Source organism: Delphinapterus leucas, chromosome 14 (assembly GCF_059928025.1).
Source record: "Delphinapterus leucas isolate spDelLeu-1000000601 "Yukka" chromosome 14, BTC_Dleu_Yukka2, whole genome shotgun sequence".
Lineage (NCBI taxonomy): Eukaryota > Metazoa > Chordata > Mammalia > Artiodactyla > Monodontidae > Delphinapterus > Delphinapterus leucas.
In genome coordinates this window covers 37142322-37160551 of record NC_143142.1, presented here as the reverse complement: position 1 = coordinate 37160551, position 18230 = coordinate 37142322, and the positions used below count along the sequence as shown (strand labels likewise).

Here is an 18230-nt window from a genome sequence, read left to right as displayed (position 1 = left end):
AAAACCTACTTCTTCACCTGTAAAAATAAAGATATTGAAAATACTTAACTCAATTGCTTGCTTTGGCAGCACATAAACTAAAATTTGAACGATACAGAGATTAGCATGGCCCCTGTGCAAGGACAGGCACATTTGTGAAGTGTTCCATATTCAAAGAAAGAAAATCCTTTCATTAAATAAGATGGCTACCGGTCAGAACATTTAAGCCAGATTTTCAAAAGAAAAAAGAATACCTAACTCTGGGTTTTGTGAGAAATGAATCAGGTAAAATATGTTAAAGTATTTACCACTGTGGCTGGTACACAGGTAATACTCAATACGCATTAGCTGCTGCTCCTGCTGTTGTTATCAGGGTCATGATCATCCTCATCATCAGGCTATGTGGTACTGGCATAGGAATAAACAAGTAAATATCGGGAAAACAAAGAGTGCCCCAAAACAAGCCTGAGAGTAAAAGAATTTGTAAATGCTAAATGTGGCATTTTGAATCTGTGGTAAAAGGAGAGATTTAGATTTAATAAACAGCATTGGTGAGCTCTATCATCTGAGGAAAGAAAAAAGGAATTGGATCCTTATCTTACAACATATATAAGTTTCAGAGTAAACAGCTAAATTATTTGTAACATAAAACAAAACAAAAACCTATAAACAGAATTTTTAAAATTATTGTCAACTGTGGAAAGTATTCTTAGAACACAAAATTCAGAAGTTACAAAAGGAAAATTACTTGTAATACTTTAAGATAAAAGAAAAACATTAAACAAAATAAAGACAAGCAGAGATATGAAGTGTTTGCAACATAAAGGATTAATATCCATTGTACACGAAGAATCTGTAAAAATCTATAAGAAAAAGACAACCCAAGAGCAAGACTGGCAATGGTTATGAGCAAGCACAGAAAAATGCACAGTAGACTTCAACTGAAAAAGCAAATAAAAATAACTTTGAGGTATCTTTGTTCATATATATAATAAAAGTAAAACAATGTTCACAGATATTACGGGATAAACACACATGCTTATCCCATACTCCAGTTTAATTTTCCTTAAAAAAAAAAATCCAGAAATACATAAAAAGAGCTTTAAACCTGTTAATATCCCTGACTCTGAATATCAAAAAGATAAAGCAAAGTCTATAGTGCCATTAGAAGACTTAATTACAGAAAGGGGAAAATAAAACAGACCAAAAAATAAATAAATTGGAAAAGGAATCACTGACCCTTGCTGTTAGAAGGAAACTAAGCTTTATCAGGCCCGACCACTCACCAACACAGGAAAGTACCACTGACAGATGATCTAGAGCCAGTATTTACTCAGACTACAAAGAGGTGGTTCAACAATCCAAGAAAGCACTGCTGGACAACTAACTGTTAAGAATTACTTCTCTGTAACATTCCAATTGTTTATAAATGGTAACTGTTTAATAAACTGTTACAGAATCTTGTCCACATTCAAAGGCAACTTTCAGTGTCTGCATTTATTAAAATTCACCTTTTAAGGCATCATTTAATCATTTTTCTTTCTTTTTGAGATGTCTGTCTCTATGATTTCTTTCTTTTTTTTTTTTAATTTTGTTTTTATTTTTGGCTGCGTTGGGTCTTCGTTGCTGCACGCAGGCTTTGGTTGTGGCAAGCAGGGACTACTCTTCGTTGTGGTGCACGTGCTTCTCACTGCTTCTCTTTGTTGCAGAGCACGGGCTCTAGGCGTGCGAGCTTCAGTAGTTGCAGTACATGGGGTCAATAGCTGTGGCTCGCAGGCTCTAGAGCGCAGCTCAGTAGTCGTGGCGCACAGGCTTAGCTGCTCCGTGGCATGTGGGATCTTCCCAGACCAGGGATCAAACCTGTGTTCCCTGCACTGGCAGGCAGATTCTTAACCACTGTGTCACCAGGGAAGTCCACCATGATTTCTTTCTATTATCGGTGGGGTCCTGGGAATATCAGAAATGTCTTTTAGAACCTTCAGATGGAATTCTTCTGGACCTAGAAGCCTGAAATCAGTCAAAGCTAGATACCCTCTTACTATCTACTATCTAGTTTCTTATACTTTTTTTCTAGCTTTTCCATTAAAGAGCATCCTCTTGTTACAGAAGTTAGGAGATTAAAAAGAAGACGTGCTAGTTGTTTCCTGTGATCTATCATTTCGACTTTCTGAAGTTGTGGATCCGTGGCTTCTTTCTTACTGCTGGCTGTGATTATCTCGAAGAATCGTCGACATTGTCATTAGTTTTTCCCTCTTCTAAGCATCAATCATCCTAAAAATCCTATTCATCCTCTGACAACCTAAGAGGTTCTTGACTCTCTCTTCTACTTGACCTTTATTACGAGTTCCTCCTTCTGACTTAAGTTCTATTCATTAAAAAAAAGCTAAGCCCCAGTAGGAGTGGCTTAAGGGGGTGGGGGGAAGGGGAAGTGTGAGGTGAGACTGGGGAAAGGGAGGTTCAGCTCCATCATAATTTCCACCTGCCACTATTCCCCACCAAATTCTTTGATACGGCTAATTACTGTCTTTTCTCAATCACTAAAAGTTCTATCTAAAGGTATTTAGATAAAAGCCCCATTCTACTCTGACCCCCTTCCCTACCAGGGTGCTTCTCAAACTTTTCATATAAAAAAGCCTGGGAAATTCATTCCTTTAGGTGGTATATTGCCCACTAGGATCTTAAACCATCACCGTTAGTTTGCTCCTGTACTAATATTGTTGCCCGAATTAAGAAAATACCATCTGTGCCCACACCTTTCAAATAAATATTCTAATCATGTTTATACAACTAAATAGTGTATTTCCATATACCTAACTCATTCAACTACTAGGTTACTTCCTGTTCCCTTCTGTGGTAGAGACAGCTACATTTCCACTAAAAATGCCTTCTCCCCTCCTATGGTGTAAAGTTGTCACTGGAAGGTAGCTGCCCTGCCAAGGACTATTTGTCTCAGTTCTACCTACAACCAGATACAAGCATATGACTCAATCAGTGTATGGGGAACCGATGTGTGCTAGAGTTTTTAAGAAGCATGGCTGCTAGAGATATAGTTAGAGACTATGATATAAAGAAAAGAAACCCACTTATTCTTACTTCTCCTTAACATTTACAAGTCACTGCTAAATCAAATCTCAGTTTCTTCATCAGACTCAAGTAAAGTGTTTATCTGAATTCATCCTGAGCATTAATGCCATTGTTTAGCACTGGGCCTGCCACTCCAAGGAGTCTTGAGGTTACTTACTGCATGAGTTTTCAGTGAGAAGCTGGCTGCTGACACTCCTTTCTCCTATGCCCATGGCAAGCAAATATTGCCAGCGAACTGCTGTACTTGCCCATATTTTAAAACTATTTAATACGTGCCTACTATGTGCTGTTGTTCTAGATACTTGGGATAACTTCAGTAAACAAAATAAAGATCCTACCCTCGTGGAGCTTACCTAGTGGAAGCCATTCTAAGCTCATAGAGTTGGCACAACAGGGTATTTTATATATTTATTTTTTGGCTGCGCTGCGTGGCATGCGAGATTCTAGTTCCCCCAACCAGGGATGGAACCCGTGCTCCCTGCAGTGGGAGCGTGGACTCTTCACCACTGGACCACTGGGGAGTCCCTGGCACAACAGTTTAAACCTATCTGCTAATCCTTATGTAGACTCAATAAACACAGGCAGTGATGGAACTGTTGGCAGTGATGTGTGGAGTTGTACTGCGGATATTCTATGTGGGATAATAATGCAACAAAATCAAGCTGTATTCCCATAGAAAACAATGCTCCAGCTTATAAGAGAGGACAAAGGGTACATTCTTAGATACAACGGAAGAAATAAGAGGAAGCCAAAGAAGAAAAGGCTTCTAAGGTGGTGAAGGAAATCACTGTCAATGGAACTTGACACAGTGGCAAAAGAGTAGCAAACAAAATTTCCATTTAGAGCTTTAGATGAGACTCTTCATGCAGAGAGTGAGGAATTCATGGAACAATAAGATTTCAAGGAACAAGCCAGGGCTTCCCCGGTGGTGCAGTGGTTAAGAATCCACCTGCCAACGCGGGGGACAAGGGTTTGAGCCCTGGTCCGGGAAGATCCCACATGCCACGGAGCAACTAGGCCCGTGCGCCATAACTACTGAGCCTGCGCGCCACGACTACTGAAGCCCGCGCGCCTAGAGTCCGTGCTCTGCAACAAGAGAAGCCACCACAATGAGAAGCCTGCGCACCGCAACGGAGTCCCCTGCTGGCCGCAACCAGAGAAAAGCCCGCGTGCAGCAACGAAGACCCAACGCAGCCAAAAAAATAAAATAATAAAAATTTTAAATAAATAAAAGAACAAGCCAATGTGGAAGAATTCTACTGGATTTCCTTAAGAAGGAAGTGCAGCTTTGAATGTTGGTAAGTCTGTACCAAGGTGCAGGAAACCACAATCTTACTGACAGAGCAAATCAGAAAGTGTGCTCTCTTTCTGCAGCATGTGCCTGAAACATGATGGAGGACAATTTAGACAATACAGCTTCCATCTATTTCTACTAACTCATCTAGGAATAAATCATATACTTAGTAGAAAAGAAGGCAATACTGCACAGAAGGAAAACTGATTTGACCATGAACTATATATATGTATATAAATATATATGGGGGGAGGCTGACTATATACATACACACTATATATATACTTTACAAACCCAAACTTACAAATGAACCACATTTACTCCAGTTGAGTTAGAGTAATAACCCACTTCTGCATGCTCCTTTGCTCCTTTGATGAATTTTTTTCTTTTTGGCCACGCCACACAGCTTGTGGGAGCCTTGTGGGATCTTGGTTCCCTGACCAGGGATTGAACCCAGGCCCTCCACAGTGAAAGCGTAGAGTCCTAACCACTGGACTGCCAGGGAATTCCCTGATGAATTAAATTTAGATAGGAAAAAAACTTGATTGGAAAAACATGCAAACACTTTCTCTGTAATGTGGGCTGTAGCTACAGTTTAGTTAGTGTAATAACCCAATTTTTTAGCTCATATAATAGTTGACCTCAACACCCATTATGAAATATGCACCACAAAGCTAATTCCATTAAAGAGAAAAGTGTAAGTGTTGAAAATTCTCAGCCCGATACAAATGTACAGTTTAAGGAAGAAGGAAAAAGATAAAAAAACGCCCTTTCCATCATTGCTCCTTATCCCTAAGGAAGGTGTCTTATAGGAAACAGTCTTGCTGTCAGTTATTCAGTCACATCAACGAGTCATGTGACCTTAGCAAATTACATATACTTACTGGTCCTCAGTTTCTTTGTGTGTAGTAAAAGCCTATCTTATGCATGATTCCTCTGTGTTTTTGGAATGCCTTTTCAAAGATTTAAGTTAAACGTGAAAATGTATATGAATATACAAAGCATCTGACATAAAACAGGCTTTCTTGGGACTTCTCTGGTGGTCCAGTGGTAAAGAATCCGCCTTCCAATGCAGGGGACGGGGTTCGATCCCTGGTCGGGGAACTAAGATCCCACAAGCTGCAGGGCAACTAAGTCCCCACACCACAACTACTGAGCTCGCGCGCCTCAATGAGAGAGCACATGTGCCGCAAACCACAGAGCCCACGCGCTCTAAAGCCCACACGCCACAACTAGAGCGAAGCCCACGTGCCAAAACGAAGAGCCCGCGCCACAATGAAAGATCCTGCATGCCGCAACTAAGACCCGATGCAGCCAAAAAATTGTTTAAAAGAAAATAAATAAAATCTAAAAATAAAACAGGTTTTCTTCCGTCTTTACCCAATACCTAACAGAAGGAGTGAATGGGTGGGAAAAAGATAAAAGGACACAAAAAAGAAAATTATAAACTTCATACTACATCCACTTCTCATTTCTCCTCTTCTACTCCCCTCATTTTTGCTTCTCATTCCCAATCTTTTGACCTGTTTCCATTTCTCACACAGGGTCAGGGTAGGAAGCAAGTTTCACAGTGCCTAGCAAGCAGGTGGGAGGAACTAGGGAAGCTTCTGTCCTTAAATTAAGCTCAGAGTCCTAGCATCCTAATATGGAGCTCATAACAGTGATTTTTAAATAGTGAAAAGCAGGGAAGGTGAGGACTGGCAAAGCTACAGGTTATCCACTGTATAATCAGAGCATTTAGTAGGCCAAGTATTTCATTTGCTCAAAGAGCTCAGCAAATTTAAAAAAACACACAAAACTTAAAATCAATCAGAACATATTTACCACAGAAACACTGTTATATCTTTATGTTAGGTTTTTACAGGTAAACTCTAATGGGCTGCCCAGAAATCTAACCAAAAAGGCTAACCTTACAAAAAGAACTTTTTCTGGGAAAAATATACTGATTTTCCACCTTATAGTTTTAGTTTCTTTTCTTTTCCTTCCTTCTCTTTCTTTCTACAAAATCTATTATGCAAACCTTAAAAAGCTAACCATTTTCAAATGCCCATGCTTATTTTGTTCTAAATGTTAACTACATGTGTTAGAGAAAAATATCCTAAACAATTAGTCTCCGGTTCTATCAATTAAAAAAGATGTTTTAATTAATGTCAAAGGCTCTTTTCCCGATACAATGCAGCAAAGCTGTCATCCAGTCATGACTACCTGTTAACTGACATCACAACTATGTGTTTCAATGAATCATTCAGTCCTTTTCTAACTTTACTGCAAAATAAATCTGAAATGTTTTTTTAAAAGCCTTGCTTTCAAATGTGTTTTCTTATAGTAAAACCTCTGTACAGGTGTTGTGGAGCCTGTGTATGTGAGTCACACGTATCTGTAATGAACTAACATCTAGAAAAACATCAAGTCTTCCTGCCTAGAGAACTGAATCGGTTTACTTGAGGCTAAATCTATGTAGTACAAAGGGATTTATTAAAGCTTCAGATGTATCACACCCTAACACCATCAAAAATCAGAGAAGTATTCTAATGGATTATCACACTAAAAAGATCAATCCAAAAAATTTATAACAGCCTCATAATTATAGCCAGTTCCACCCAACTGTGAATTCCTAGAAGGTAGCAGTCATGCTGCAATCATTTTTATAACATCAAAACTGACACAGTATTTGTTGCACCACAGGTTTAATAAATGTCCACTTAATGAATGGAATACACTTTATTTGCCTGAGAAAGTCCAGGGTCAAGCCTGTGGGTCAGTTTTTTACCCTAACTTTTACTTACCTGATATCTAATTGTATTTCAAATTCTAGACTCTAAAACATTTCCTTAAAATTTTATCAATATAAAAACTTCAACTGCAGTAGAGCCACATATTTAAATAAGGCTGAAAGAATATTAGAAAACATCTGGCCCAACTGTACCCCCGTTTCAAATGGTGAAACTGAGGCCTATGAAGTTCAATGAATTGACCAAGGCCACACAGCTCTTCACTGTCACAAGTGGAATTAAAATGCAGATGGTCTTCTACCTTTTAGTCTTGTCCTTATTACACCATGTTACCTTCTCTGCTCCTTTTCAAATGCCTGACTGCTGCTAATTAAAAAGTACCTATAATGTGAAAATACTAATTACATCAGAACAAATGTAAGAAATCAATAAACTTGGGACTTTCCTGGTGGCACAGTGGTTGAGAATCCACCTGCCAATGCAGGGGACACGGATTCGAGCCCTGGTCCGGGAAGATCCCACATACCGTGGAGCAACTAAGCCCGTGCGCAGTAACTACTGAGCCTGCGCTCTAGAGCCCACGAGCCACAACTCCTGTGCCCTCGCGCTGCAACTACTGAAGCCCACGTGCCTGGAGCCCATGCTCCGCAACAAGAGAAGCCGGCGCACCACAACGAAGAGTAGCCCCCACTCTCCACAACTGGAGAAAGCCCGCGCAGCAATGAAGACCCAACACAGACAAAAAAAACAAAAAACAAATCAATAAACTTGCCATGAAACAGTTTTAAGTATTAACTTATGAAGCAAAAGCCACCAATTTTCTCCACCCCACCCCAATTTCTACTTAACGCTAAGAAACTAAAAGTTACATTAAAAAATTAGAGAAGTGACTAGCCTCTGTAATCAGTTTAAGAAAACCTAAGGTCTACATATATTGTTAGGAACAGAGGCTGAAACCAGACAATCTTCAGGTTTCAGTGGTCAGTCTTTTCCTCCCAGTACTTCCTGCCTCCACCCCCACCAATAATTCAGCAGACATACCCTATGACCTATGCATTCTTTCACAGATTACATCAAGAAAACAAGGATTTCTTTTTCTTTTTGTCCTTGGAATATACGAATATTATCACAATTATAATACTGTCACTAATACCATGATAGGATACCCCCCCAAAAAATTTTTTTTTTAATTTTTGGCTGCTCTGCGTGGCACCAGGATCCCCGTTCTTCGACTAGAGATCGAACCTGCACCCCCTGCAATGGAAGCATGGAGTCTTAACCATTAGACCACCAGGGAAGTCCCCCAGATGAACTTTTTTTACAATATAGGATCTTGGGCTTTCAACATTCACTAAAATAGTAAAAAAAACACTTATTTAAAATAAACCTTACTAGAAACTAGTATAACTTCAACTACAAAGAGTTTCCAGTTTATGTTAGAAATATCAAAATGACCTTTAAGTTCACATTTAAAGTTTAAACTTTTTAAACAGTTTTATAAAATCATTTTCTAGACCAAAACTTATGAGGGTTAAAGATCTAAAGAACTTGTTTTAACATCAGCTTCTGAAAAAGTACTAGGCTACTTTTGTAAAATTTTACTACAGGTATACCTTAAAAACATGTTGTGTGTGCGGAAAGTCTGTATATATAAACTCATATAAATATACACAGAACCACATCCCTGAATACAGCTCAAAAGGATTTATTCTATTAGGGAGTGTTCTCAAAGATTCATATAAAACAGTTGCTTGCCACAGCGAGTACTAGGTCAAGTATATCACAGTCATGGAAAGAAAGAATTAGAATGCAAGGAGAAATGTGCTTTGATACCAGCGTTCTGTGGGAGCACAGAGAAGGGGGTCAACACACCAATGTCTTGTTAAGTATGTGCCACGATAACAATGTGTACTTGTTAATGTTCAAGTGTACACAGTCCTCCGTACTTCTTCCTTCCTTCTGGTTACACCAGTTTGAGAGCTACTTCTCCCAATACTCTCTATTCCCCATCCCAAATTAGCCAAATCCTGAACCACTAAATTCCAAAGCCAGAACTATCAATAGGAATTGTCTAGATTTTCCAACGGTAGTGGTAAACGAGAGGACAAGATGCTGCTGCTCTTTGCTTGGCACACTAAGCAACATTTCAGAAGCAGCAAAATTTGCCTGCGGCCTCTTCCAGTCTGGGGCTTGCCATATAGAGCTGATGCTGTATCTGCGTTTGTTGATGTCCATCTTCTCACACCCCAGGAATAAAGAACAACAGGAAAAATAATCTAGGGTTCCTACTTGCAAAACTCCAGCAGTCACAGGGGATATGCCATGTGCAGCTAGTTCTAGAAATAATCCCTTTTGAAGGTCTTCCACTTACTGGAAAGAAAGCAGGGAGTCCAAAGAACATATCAGCTCTGCCACCCGCCAAGCAACAGTAACAGCAGCAGCACTTCGAAGAGACACGGGTTAAAACAGCACAGAGTATATGGTATACGCTTCAGAGAACCTGAAATCACATATATATTCAAATTAGGGAAACTGAAGGGCACTGCTGTCCCGGGTTGGGGGGCGGTGCGGGGGAGCAGAGGCATAGCTCAGCCCATCAGTAACCTCATTGTACATTATCCTGTACTCTGAAATTACAGGATTCCCTTTCTTTCCTGGAGTGAGCTTCAAGATCTTAAAGAATAACACCAGGTAAACCTAACCCAGACCAGGATGTGTTGCTATCAAGTCTGCTAGTTCCAAGACAACAGTGGCGCTGCTGCAGCCAACGATTCCTTGGCACACAGACACGTTAAAATGATCCTGGCAGCGGCACTGGCTCTTCTCTTTCACCCTCTGTTGTTACTCTAGCTCCTTTTGCTAAATCTGCCTCTGAGTATAGACAGGAGCTGGATGGTTCATAATCACCCAGCAGCTGTAGCTGAGCAATAGGCAGCCTAATTGCGGCGCCGGAGCAGCTGAGAGGAAGAAAAGAGAGACTGCATACCCTTCCATAGCCATACAAACCGCCGCACACACTACCAATCAGATACCAGGGTACTTTAACAGGAACAGATGATTTCCTTTAAAGAAAAGCAGTTGTACCTCACTAGAGGAACTTGTATTTGTATTACAGACCTGTTTAAACGTGAACTGAAGGTGACCTAAGCCATGTAGCGTTCTGAACAATGGAAGATCTTAACTAAAACTTCCTGTAAATATTCACACAACAAAGCCAGCACCACAAACATCACCCTTGTAACATAACTGAAAGTTCCTGTGATATAAGAACTTGGTACAGCCATGATCTCCTCTTCAGCTCTACATTACCACAATGCAAAGCAACCATACCAACAAGTAACACGGCAAGCCATTACACAAAGCAAGTAAAGTAGCATAAGGCAGCGATTCACAGCATTTTGGAAACTCCAACACCATAATGTCATTTGAAACAAAACACCATTTCTTTAGGTGCTATACGGCACATCTCCATAAAGTCTGAGTAAATGAAAACTTATTTTATGCTGAGAATTTTAAGACATCCTTAAGAATATCAAATCGCAGGCTGAAATTACCAATCTAAAGAATTATTGTTCCAGAAAACTGAAAATGGATGAAAGATTTATTACCTTGATGCCATAGTTAAATTTTGCGTCTTAACTGTCATGTTACCATAATCTTCTGAAAAATAGGGCATATTTTATATTTGATGATAGAACAGTGTTCCCTAGTTTAATAAACATATTTTGATTACCTACTATTTGTCATGTACAACATACAAAACTGAAGAGGATTTAAAGTTAGTTAAACCTGGTGTCTTTCCTCAAAATATTAACATAATTAACATATGTTATTCACCTGTGAAAGTAGTTACATACGCCAGCTGGTATTTCCCAGTTATGGTTTAATAGGTCTAATCCTGTTTGCAAAGGGCAGCCCAGCAGTATTCTAAAGTCAGTCACCAAATATTAAGTCCTTTAGCGAAACACCTTATACACTGTAAAGTACATTACACACAGGCTTCTTTAAAAAGGAAACTTTAAAAGTTTCACATAAACTAAAACACAGACACAGAAAAGCAATCATGGCTTAATGAACTATACCTTGAACTATACCACCATCAGGTTAAAGAACTTTGCCACCACTTCAGGAGCCAGGTCCCAATCACAGCCTCCTCCCTCCTCTTTTATCTTTACTTTTACAGAAATCACGTCCTTGCAGGTTTTTAAAAAATACATAGTTTTACCCCCCGAGTTTGCATTCCTAGATACCAGACCTTAATACTGCTCTTTAAAAATTTTTGACATTAGGCTTTTTTTAATATAATACTAGTAGAAACTAATAATAAATAACGTCTACGCTAAACAGACTCACTAAAGAGCTAAACATATTTATAAAGAAAAATTACATTAATAAATTATTTACTGCCTAAAAGGATGCAAATTTGAACTCTACATAAACAACTCTTAAAGCATGTGTCGCTAATATTTCATTTACACTGGGTCCTTGCTATCTTTTAGAATATTTATTCTTTTAACATTACATACCATGAAAGAGATTTATTTGCATAGACGTTGATTTTTCAGCTTGAGAATTCACTGATTTAAAAAAAAAAAACTTGAACCATGTATTAATATTATACTTCAGCCATAAGACAAATTCCACCTATCCCAGAAGATAGGTCAAAGCTGTAATTTCACTTTCGGTTGAACAGAATGGAGTCAATTTTGTGGTTTATGAAGTCAGCAAAAATGTACTGCAAAATTAAAGCTATTATAACATTATGGTGGTTACAGCAGAGTACATATTTTAAGAGCCCTTTTATACTTTATCCTGGAAACATGAATGTGAGCTGTCTTGTATTTAGATTCAGATCAAAGTCATTTTTTTCAAATTTAGGACCCAATGAATTGCCAACCAGCATTCAAAATCTCCATTGAGGTTTAGCTAATGTCCAAAAATTTAAATACAATTACACTTCCTTTTCTTAAAACGTCAACTATGGCAGGGGTCTAATATATTAGTAAAGACAGAACAAAACATAAATAATGAAATATAACTTTCTTACAGAACAACAGATGAAAATCTTGTATGTGACACATACAAGGTCCTTGGCTTCTAATACAAGACACTCCTTCATTACCTGTCCATTCAAAATGTTTCCTGTCCACTGTGTGCCAACCATTGTGCTAGTTAATACATTAAATTTACCACACTTTGCCTTAAATGCCTATAGTCACATGTACCTATTTAGTAATATTTTCCTTAGTGTGTAATTTAACCACAGATAATTCAACAGGATGGTTTAAACACACTTAGAATTATCAAGTTAACTTTGCCACTGCAATCCTGCAGTTGCAATGCACGAGTATACCACCATCATACACATGTATATGTGAGATCACCTATGTGAACACACATTCCGGTGGGAACATATATACACATAATAAATGGCTTGAACATAAAGTTTGATTCCAGTGGAGACTCAGCTTTTCTTTCATTTCTCTAACAATTTATAAAGCGTCAGACCGTGTGTTATGCCGTGCCTGTTTTAATTAATGAAGCAGAAAATAATTCTACCAAATCCAAACCATGTTGGGTCCCACCCACTACAGAACAAAAATTAAAGCAGTCCCTACCCTACATCGGATTTGATTTTCTAAGAGCTTCTTAAAACAACGTTGCCCCATGCCCAATAAAGCAAAAGCTGGAAGCAATTATCAAGAAGAAAAACACATTAAAACAAAATTTTCTGTAACACATGTGGACAGAGAACCGAACCAAATGGGAGGCGGAGCGTCATAACACTAAAAGTGCACGCTGAACAGCGTATTTCCCAACCCCCAACCAAAAACAAAGGAAAACTTTAACATGTTGCGGTTTTCAATCAAACCTAGCGCAGCGAGAGGCTCACCCGCTCGCCCCTCCCTCCCCCGCCCGCTCTCCCGGCACAGTTGCCATCCCGCGTCCGCCGACAGGAGACCCCCGACCCCGGGGACGGGAAGGGGCCGCTGCTCCCGCCCCTTACTTCGGCCAAAAGAAACCTCGCCGGCCCCTCGCTGGGCGGCCAGCACGACCTTAGAGACGCGGGTGCGGGTGTCCCGGCGCTCCCAGGACCTTGGGTCGGACTTGGGCGGGACCGGGAAGGAATGGACTGGGCGGAGACCGAGGCAGAGGGCGAGCAGGTAGCGCCGGGAAGGACACACGCCCGTCGGGCGAGCCGGGCCGGGGGAGGGGAGAAGTTTCTCCCAACTTCCCGACTCGGAGCCGGCGGGGAGCGGCGGCGCCTCCGGGCGCAGGCAGGCGCCGGGCCTAGCGCTGCGGGGCCGGGGTCGGCCGCCTCCTGCTCCGCCCGCGGGGCCCCGAAGCGTCCTTACCTGCGCTCCAGCGGCGCTCGCATGAGTCGCCGCAGCGGCGGGGAAGGGTGGCGGGGAGGGGGCGGCGGGCGGAGGGGAGGCCCGTGGGGCCCTCTCCGTCCTCCACCTCCTCGTCCCGGGCGCCGAGGGGCAGCAACGACGGCACAGCCAGCCGGGGACTCGCCACTTCAGGAGGGAATTCCCGGGCTCCCCAACCCCGCGGCCTCACGCTCCACCTCCTCCCCGCGCGGTGCCCGCCCTCACTCCCGGCCCCGCCCCCCCGTGTAGGGGCGGGGGCGGGCTACCTGCGCGCGCGGCCGCCCGCTCACCGGAACTCGCGCCGCGCCCGACCGGGCTCCCGCGACCTCGCCTTCCGACGCCGGCGCGCGCCCCCTCGGGTTGCGGGCCGTCCTCCAGCTGTCCCGGTCGGCGGCGAGATCGAGTCACTAATCCCGACCCAACATGGCGGCGGGGTCTGGGGCGGATTCCCGAGGCGGCGCAGGATGAGGGGGCGTGAGGAGGAGGCGCTTCTCCACACGGAAAGCAGGCCCACAGCGCCCCCTCCCCACGCGCGGAACCTGCGGCTCGGCTGCCGCGGAAGATAGGGTGGGGTGCCTCGGCCTTTCTCCTTTCCTCTCGCCCCGCTCTCTGTAGTGCCGAGGGCTTTGTTTTTGTGGGGGAGTATAGGAGTTTGGGGGGTTGGCTGTTTGCTCTTCAGTACTATGCTTCCGCACCCTTTGTCGTGGATAGTAAAATCTCAGCCCAGCCACGGGGGTGTTACTAACACCCTCATCACCAGCCTGATCGCCGTCCAGAAACGCTCGCGTCTGGCCTCCTTCCGATCCAGGGATCCTGTCCCAGCCCCAGGAGCTTCCTGTTGACTGTAGGTCGAACCAGCCTTGCCGGGAGAGGGAACCGAAGCCGAGTTTTGTTGGCGACTCTCCCAGTAATGGTGGCTTTGGCTTGTCTTGGGACAGCGTGTTCTTAGGCGATGCTGGCAACGTCCCAGAGGAGGAACTGGGGCAGGTATTATTGTCCCGTTTGACAGCTGTGGAAACTGAGGCTGCCACCCCAACGAACGTGGAGCAGCTACAACTAGAATCCTGCTCATCTGAATCCAAGCACCTTTCCTACTGGCCTTGCAGCCAGCCGCTGAAGCAGAAGGAAGAGGGTCCAGAAGGTCCAGAAGGACCTGGGAAAAAATGAGGATCAGCCAGTGTCCAGAAGGGCTGAATATTGAGTGTCTTCTGCTGAAATCACTTCTGCCCTGACAGACTCTCAGATTAACTTCCTCTTCGTATTTCCTCTTTGGTGGGGTTATCAGAACTATTAATGTTGGGACTGTTGGTTTCCTTTGTGGTTTTTAGCGAAATTCAGAATCATCTTCGACAAATACGAAATGGTACAATCATATGTGCCAGTATTCGGGTATTCTAGAAACTTAGGAAGTGCATATAAGGGTTTGAAAAAAATTTTTTTTCAGCTTACTGAATGAGCCAAAGATAGGCGTAGGCATTCACATTAACTAAAAGGTAACATCGTGCTTTATATGATTTAGCTGCTAAAACTTCATTTGCCCTTGACTGTCTTGGTTATTAAAATTTTCATGTAAATTTATATTTAGCTTTTTTTTTTAAACTAGAAAACAAATTCCTTGAGCTGCTACTTTTCTAAACTTCTGTGTAAAATAGAGATAGTATTTTTTGTCCTAAACTCTCAGCCTCAAAAAAATCAACTCAAAAATACTAGTTTACTCCAGTTCAAGGGATGAAGTGGCTTTGAAGATGTTCTGTATGGAGTTTTAAAGATGGGAGAGGGTGTCAAAATCCTACATGTTTTGTTATACTCACTTATCTTCACTTTTCTTCCCTTAACCCTCATTTTAATTCTTTTTATTACTTCATTCCCTGTTTTCTCTTTCGGAATATTTGTCTAACAACATCAAGCTTCAGTCTGTAAATATTCTGGAGATTTTTCAATCTGGAGTCTCACTTATTTCCAGGCGTATTTAAAACAAACGGGACAAAGAGAATCTCTAAAGCCTCACTGAGTTTGGTATAATAGAAATTGCTTTCAGGTGAAAATCTGTTCATTTGTGAAAAGGACAAATGAAGAAGCACACCCCTGTGTCCCTCCCACACAGCAGGGAGGTCTGGTATGTATGGGTTAAGGAGTGATAAGGAACCTAAATCATGGAATCCCTGGGCGAGTCTGCTGGATGAAAAAGCTAGGGGAAAGCTTGAAATAAATTAATGAAATAGGTTAAGTCCCTACAAGAGTGAAACACATTGTTTATTTAAGTTTATTAATGCTTACAATTATCTGACTGGTGGAAAGTCTGAAGGATTTGGAGTTTCCTTGGGGCCCACTCCCTCTCACCCTGGAACATGTGATTTTGCCAGGAAGTGGTTGTGTGTGGAATAAACCTCTCCCGCCTGTGTCAGTCATCTGCTGCTGTTGCTGTGAGGCTGTGAGGCATCACTGAGGCTGTGATGATGATTTTCTCTTCCTGGTAACTAGAGAGCCTGCAGTCCTACACAGGGTGCAGGCACTGGTCTCTGCTCTTTAATGACTATCCTCACTACCACCCCCTCCCCCCCAAATGCCTTCCACCATAACCATTCAAAGCTTGGATCTCCTTAAGTCACGGTGCCTCGGGTTATCTACACCACCTCAGCCTTGCCTCCTCCACCTGGCCAATTAGGGCAAATATGAGGAGCCCTCTAAGCAAAGATAGGGAAAATCGAGCAAAAGGCAAGTATCCATCCTTGAATGTTAGGCTTGTTGTGCCAAGCTCTGTGGCGAGATGCCGTACAATTTCTGATGCTTTCATCACCTCCAGGACTGGTGCTCACCTGGGCAAGGTCTGTCTAAGAGAAGCACTCCACTGGATGTGTAAGGACACCTCCTACAATGAATAGATACAAGAAACGGTGATCTTATGTGAGCTGCAGCAAATCCAGCCCATCGTTTTGCCCTGTTTTGTTGCTCTCTCCAGTGTCTAACTTATTGCCTGCCTGGTCTACAATCTTAGATTTCCACCCTGTGCCTGGTGTGCCTCCCCAGCTCCGGGACTATTTGTTGGAAATCTAGTCTTTGCTGTTGGAATCTACTTGGGCGTCATCTAGGTTTATTTTTCTGACTTCAGTTCTTCCTAGTTCTCCTGTAGTTTTGTCCCAGGCCTGTTATACCTAGCGAAGTCCCTACCAGTGTCAGCAGCTCTAGCTCCCCGGGTACCACTCTGCCTGTTCCTAGATAGCCTTTGCCATCACTTCAGACTTTCTTGCTCTCAACTTGGTTCATCACTCTGTTCTGTGACAGCAGTTTCTAAGCTGGATGGCACTTGGCATCTTCTCACATGCTGTCCACCTTGCAGAATATATAGCATGCAGTGGACACCTTTTGAGGGTGTCTGTTTAACCCAAGGTCCTCTACTCTGAGAACCAGTCCTCTCCCAATAGCCGGAGTGTAGCCCTTTGATCTGAGTACCCCCTACTTTCAGGCTCCAGCTTGGAATTTGGAATTTTGAGGGAGTGACACAAAGGTGACTCAGAGGTTATTCACGATGGTGTGGTGGAGTTCAGGGTGAGTGGCATAAGGTAAGTGTCCAGGGGTAGGGAGGGCCCAGGAGCAGCAAGTGTCCAGTGCTGCTGGTGCCTGCATCCTAAGCAGACCATCCCTATGGCAGGACCTGGACTCTGCCCCACCTCCCTTGGTTCTTGCCTGAACCTGCTCCACCAATCCTCCTGTTCATTCCCTGAACTTCCAAAATTAAATTCTCTTTCTGCTTAAATTAAGTAGAGACCTTCTGTTCTTTGCAAATAAGAGCAACTGTTAGTTTCTGCTACTTACTCATACTGCTGACAGTAAACTCAAGTGCTGTGAGGGCAGCACCTCCTGCCCCCTGCACACAGTGGGGGTGGGTGAGGGCTGGGGGGAGCTCGTTTTCAGGGAGAGGATGAAGCAGATACATAGTGAGAAGTTTTTCCGGGGATAAGAGCTTGTAGGACCCCAATGCCAACTCTAGTTGCCTTGAGCCACATGTAAGACCCCAAGAATAGAACATAGCTGGCAAATCAGTCCCTCCTCCAGCTGCCAGGGGCAGTCTTTTTTTTTTTTAATTTTTTATTTATTTTTGGCTGTGTTGGGTCTTCATTGCAGTGTGTGGGCTTCTCACTGCAGTGGCTTCTCTTGTTGCGGAGCACGGGCTCTAGGTGTGCAGGCTTCAGTAGTTGCAGCACGCGGGCTCAGTAGTTGTGCCTCACGGGCTCTAGAGCGCAGGCTCAGTAGTTGTGGCGCATGGGCTTAGTTGCTCCGAGGCATGTGGGATCTTCCCAGACCAGGGATCGAACCTGTGTCCCCTGCATTGGCAGGTGGATTCTTAACCACTATGCCACCAGGGAAGTCCAGTCATTGCTTTTACATCACAGCAGGCATCTACCCTTTCTCCCAGAGCACTACCTCCATCCTCAAAATCCTTCTCAACACAACGATTCAGGCAGCAAACACCTGAAATTGTTGTTAGATATTGCAACCCATTTGATACCTCTGCCCTATAGGCTTATAATTTCCTCCCAAAATCTATATGTGCAAGTCCTGTAGCCATTCCCAAGTGTTTGACCTGATACATTAAGCTGATGTGTGGTCAGTGTCTCTGACAGTGAGTATAAACACGACCAAAATTGCTACCAGATTGCTACTTCCTGGAAAACTTTACAAATGGGTTATAAAAAGTAGAACATAACTTTGCTTAAAGGCAAGAAGTTAGAATGTTTACCTACATCAAAGGTTTAGAAAAGAAACTAT

The 18230-nt window shown here is 42.7% G+C and overlaps 1 protein-coding gene and 1 pseudogene across 3 annotated transcripts in view; one reads left to right on the top strand and one right to left on the bottom strand.

Annotated features, from left to right (window-relative positions):
• YES1 (YES proto-oncogene 1, Src family tyrosine kinase) overlaps positions 1-13530 on the bottom strand; it is a 79189-nt gene extending 65659 nt beyond the window's left edge. The window contains exon 1 of one of the 3 annotated variants that reach the window (XM_089894959.1): positions 13446-13530. The gene's annotated coding sequence lies outside the window, so the exon portion shown is untranslated. Of the gene's footprint in view, positions 1-13096; positions 13420-13445 lie in introns of those variants that run through there. The other 2 variants (XM_022586788.2, XM_089894960.1) reach the window with 2 other exon arrangements.
• On the top strand, positions 54-154 carry LOC115802328 (U6 spliceosomal RNA; annotated as a pseudogene).
• Positions 13531-18230: the final 4700 nt, after the last annotated feature.